The sequence below is a fragment of the Hydra vulgaris genome, chromosome 13, assembly GCF_038396675.1.
Source record: "Hydra vulgaris chromosome 13, alternate assembly HydraT2T_AEP".
NCBI lineage: Eukaryota > Metazoa > Cnidaria > Hydrozoa > Anthoathecata > Hydridae > Hydra > Hydra vulgaris.
In genome coordinates this window covers 41,290,795-41,295,816 of record NC_088932.1, presented here as the reverse complement: position 1 = coordinate 41,295,816, position 5,022 = coordinate 41,290,795, and the positions used below count along the sequence as shown (strand labels likewise).

The following is a 5,022-nucleotide window of genomic DNA, read 5'->3' as shown; positions in this document are numbered from 1 at the left end:
AATCCATTTACAAAGCCATATAAATTAGTGTTTCTAAGAATATTTTTCCACCTTTGCCCTTCATATCCGTGGAGGCCATAAAATTTTTTCGAAAAAATTCTGAATTTTTAAAAGGTAATTTAACTGTTAGACAGGATCGTCCCAAAGTGGTCTCTTATGGGGAAGGAGGAGGGGGGGATTGTATAAAATTTTTCCCAACTAGAGACATACACACACAAAAAAAGGTCCTCAATATTTGCAATTAGCCAACTATAGTTCAAAACTTGCTAAATGTGTCAACTTAAATGCTTATATGACAGCTTTGGGGGGCAGGGGTATATATTAGTAGAAAATCACCTAACAAAATTTTTTTTTCATTTTAAATTGTGTTTTACCAATAAAGACTTATCAGAAATGCAGACCTTCCAACTCTCACGGTCTCACGGTTGATCCAAAATTCTCACAGTAAATTTTAAAAATTTTCCGAAGAATTTTTTTTTCAATTTACTCTTAATATTTTAGCTTAAAATTGTAATAATATATATTCTGAAAAAAATTGTGATTACATCAAAAACTAATGAATATTAAGTGAACAAAACAGATCATAAAACCGGCTCCGACTTATAAATAGCTTTAAACATGAGTTATTTTATAATATAAATCAAATCCGAATTTTTAAAAATGGCGTCAAAGCAAACATATAAATGCAAATTTGAAATAACTAGCAACAAATCAAAAAACATACTGGTCTCTACATGTTACCGGCCACCTGAAGGTGATTTATTTAAATTTTCCAATCATTTAAAACAAATTTTTATAAAAAACAACAATGAGCAAAAAAAAATATTCTGTATTGGAGACATAAACATAGATTGTTTACAATATGATAAACATGCCAATACTAAACTTTTTTTGACGAAATGCTTCAACATTACATCTTCCCAATTATTAACAAGCCAACTCGAGTAACTCCAACTTCAATCACTGCAATAGACAATATATTAACTAATTCATTGTTTGATACTTCTTTAAAGGCAGGAATAATAAAGGCAGATATATCTGATCATTTTCCTATTTTCTTCTCCTTGACGCAAGATATAAAATCTAATAATAGTTGTAAAATTAAAACTTATAAAAGAAAAATCAACAAATTTGCTATTCAACAATTTAAAGACTCACTGTCGGCAGAAGAGTGGGATAAGGTATACCATGAATGCAATCTTGGGCACACTAACTCTGCTTATAATAACTTCGAAAAAATTTTCCTAAAAAGCTATAATATGCACTTCCCAATTAAAGTAAAATTAATAAAAGAAAAACATTTAAAATGTCCATGGATCACCAAAGGTATTAAAAAAACCTCAAAAAAAAACAAAAACTTTATATTAAATACTTAAAAAATAGAAATGAGGCAAACCTAAATGTTTACAAACAGTATAAAAACTTGTTTGAAAAAATTAAAAAAAATTCAAAGAAAAACTATTACTCAAATAAAATAAAAAACACAAATAGTGATATTAAGAAAACTTGGGATATCATGAAAGAAATAATTGGGATAAAAACCTGCAAAATAAATAGTTTACCTGCTCAAATTGTCATAGATAATAAAGAGTATGACAATAATAATGCAATTTCAGAAAAATTTAATAGTTTTTTTGTCAACATAGGCCCAAATCTAGCTTCAAAAGTCAATTGTCCAAACAACTCATTTGAAACTTATCTAACTAGTGTCAACAACGAATTAATATTTAAAGAACTAAAAATTGATGAACTCGAAAATGCAATAAACTCTCTTAAAACAAACAAGTCCCCAGGTATAGATGACATTTGCAGTAATATCGTCGTCAATGTCTTTTCGGAGATACGCAAACCTATTTTCGAAATATTTAAATCATCAATTATAACAGGAACTGTACCAGATAAATTAAAAGTAGCTAAAATTGTACCTATTTTTAAAACCGGTGAAACATTTCTAATAAACAATTACAGACCAATCTCAATACTTCCAACCTTTTCTAAAATACTTGAAAGAATAATCTATAATAGATTATATGAATACCTAATTCAAAACAAGTTCTTAAATAAAAAACAATTCGGCTTTCAAGCACAGCACTCAACAGAACATGCAATTTTAGATTTAGTTAATAGCATAAGTGATTCTTTTAATAAAAAGCAATTTGTATTAGGAACTTTTATAGACCTATCCAAAGCATTTGACACAATTAATCATGATATCTTACTAAAAAAAATGGAAAAATACGGAATAAAAAATACTAGCCTAGATTGGTTTAAAAGTTATCTGTGCAACAGACAACAATGTGTTATTTCGAACGATAATAAGTATTCTAATTTACTAAAAATAAAATGCGGAGTTCCCCAAGGTTCCATTCTTGGTCCTCTTTTATTTTTAATATATATTAACGATCTTCCACAATCACTAAAAAAACTTGCAATAATGTTTGCTGATGACACAAATTTATTTTATTCATCAGCATCAATTAAAAATCTCTTTGAATCTGCAAATGATGACCTTGAGAGTCTAAACATTTGGTTTAAAGTAAATAAATTATCTTTAAATCAAGAAAAAACAAAATACATCTTGTTTCATTCCAACCAACAATAAAACAAAATACCAAGCATGCTACCATTACTAAAAATTGATAACATAAACATCGAAAGAACTGAAACTATTAAATTTCATGGGATAATTATTGACGTAACGATTTCTTGGAAACCCCATATAAAAACATTAAATACAAAAATATCAAAAAGTATTGGCATACGTTACAAAGTCAAAACTATACTTTCCCAGGAGAATCTGAAAGTTCTCTACTTTTTTTATATACAAAGTTATCTAACATATGCTAATATTGCCTGGGGAAGTACAAATAAATCTAAATTAAGTTCTCTATATACACACCAAAAACACGCATCAAGATTGATTTATAATAAAGATAAATTCCCTCATGCCGATCCTTTACTTAAAAACTTGAATGCTTTAAATATCTATCAAATTAACATCTACCAAAATGTTTTATTTATGCTCAAATATAAGCTCGGACTTGTCCCAACTCATTTTACTAATAATTTTTTTCAAACCAACGCCAACAGATATACCACACGAGGAACCGGAAATTTTACATTGCCCATAAAAAAAACAAAATTTTCGAGATTTTCAATTGTATACCGTGATCCCTATTTATACAACAAAACAATACCTCAAAATATAGAACTTACTAAATTGGATAATCTTATTGCCCTGAAGAAAAAACTAAAAGATCTCATAATTAACAAAACCAATTTTATCGATATGTATTAAATATAAAAGAACAATTAATATAATAAAATGTAAAAAACAATTTAAGCTATAAAAATAAATAAAAAATAAATAAAACATAAAATATAAAAAAATAAATAAATAAAAAATGTTAGCAACTATACATAGTTAAATTTTTTTTGAACAGTAGACCTCAAAAAATTAATGTGTGTCTTTACTCTTTAAATTTTTAGTTTATTTTGTATTTTAAAGGTTCTCGATGAAAAGACTTTTCTTAGTCTTCTGCGAGTTTCCTTACAACTACATAGTACTACTAATATATGTTGATATATATTTTCAGCAAATAACATATATTTTCAACGACACCGACAAGCAAGTCCCTAGTAACCCTGTGGTGCGACGGACTTGCGTATATTTTTTAAATGCATGGGTTAATAGCCAGCACATTATATTATAAACCACGAATTTATTATTTTAATTCGCATGAGTTAAAATGTCAAACGCGCATGCGTTAAACAGCATTGTTAACGCTCTTTAGATATTGTAAATATTTGTGGTGGACATTTATATAAACTGGAGACATGTAAATATTATTTGTTTTTGAAATATATAATAATGATTGTTGTAAAAAAAAAAAAAAAAAATTTAACTCAACATGGTGCCAGGATTACCCTGTTAGGGCTGTTAAAGGTAATATTTACCAATTTTATTGTGTTCCGTGTGTTAAAAAACTAACTTGTCATCATCAAGGAGTTAAAGATGTATCTGATCATTGCAAAAAAAACAGTCACAAAGCAAATGTTATTGCATTAAAAAAGCAAACTTCTTTAAATAACTTTTTAAAAACTGACACAACATTAGATAATCAAGTAATTAATGCTGAGGTCATGGTAACAAATTTTTTGGTTCAGCACAACATTTCTTCACCTCCGATCATCTTACATCTCTTTTTAAAGAGGTTTTTCTCTAGACAGTAAAATTGCTAAGAGGTATGCAGCAAGTCGAACTAAAAAAATGGCTATTATAAACGAATCATTTGCTCCACATTGTCGAAATTACATTGTAGAACATTGTAAAGTTCATCCATATTCCTTAGGCACAGATGGATAGAATGACTCTGGCATTGATAAGATGAATCCTATATGTATCAAAATATTTGATGCTAACCGCTCAAAAACAATAACATGTCATTTCTTTGATATGTGCTTAACATCTGGAGCTGATTGTGCAAAGGCTGCTGTTATCTTTTCTTCTATAGAAAAAAAATTTGAAGTATATGAAATTCCATGGGAAAATTGCATAAGTTTAAGTGTTGATAATACAAACTCTATGATTGGAAAAAGAAATCAGTTGCATCAAGATTTTTAGAAAAAAATAATAATATCTTTATTGGTGGCTGCCCTTGTCATCTTGCACACTTAGCTGCTAGTAAAGCACATGATGTTTTTTGTGATTATATTGCATTAAATGTCGAAAATGTTATGATTGACTTGTACTATTGGTTTGATAAGAGTGCAAAACGAAAAAGCAAATTGAGAGAGTACTTTAAATTTTGTATCCAAGAATATCAAGGCATTCTAAAGCATCTATCAGTTAGATGGCTATCTTTAGAGAAATGTATTTCATGAGCTATTGTCAAGTATACAAGCCTGAAAGCGTATATTTCAAGTGAAAGTTTTGCTGATGAAAGGTTTAACCGTTTATATGACAAATTTCATAATCCAATTTTGGAACCAGCAATGCTTTTTCTAACTTCAGCATTACCT

The 5,022-nt window shown here is 28.2% G+C and overlaps 1 long non-coding RNA gene across 1 annotated transcript; it reads right to left on the bottom strand.

Annotated features, from left to right (window-relative positions):
* Nucleotides 1-809: 809 nt before the first annotated feature.
* LOC136089336 (uncharacterized) lies at nucleotides 810-1,320 on the bottom strand. The gene is made up of 2 exons (XR_010642961.1): nucleotides 1,159-1,320; nucleotides 810-1,083 (listed from the first exon to the last, which is right to left on the bottom strand). It is a non-coding gene; the product is annotated as an uncharacterized LOC136089336 (long non-coding RNA).
* Between the last annotated feature and the right edge of the window lie 3,702 nt (nucleotides 1,321-5,022).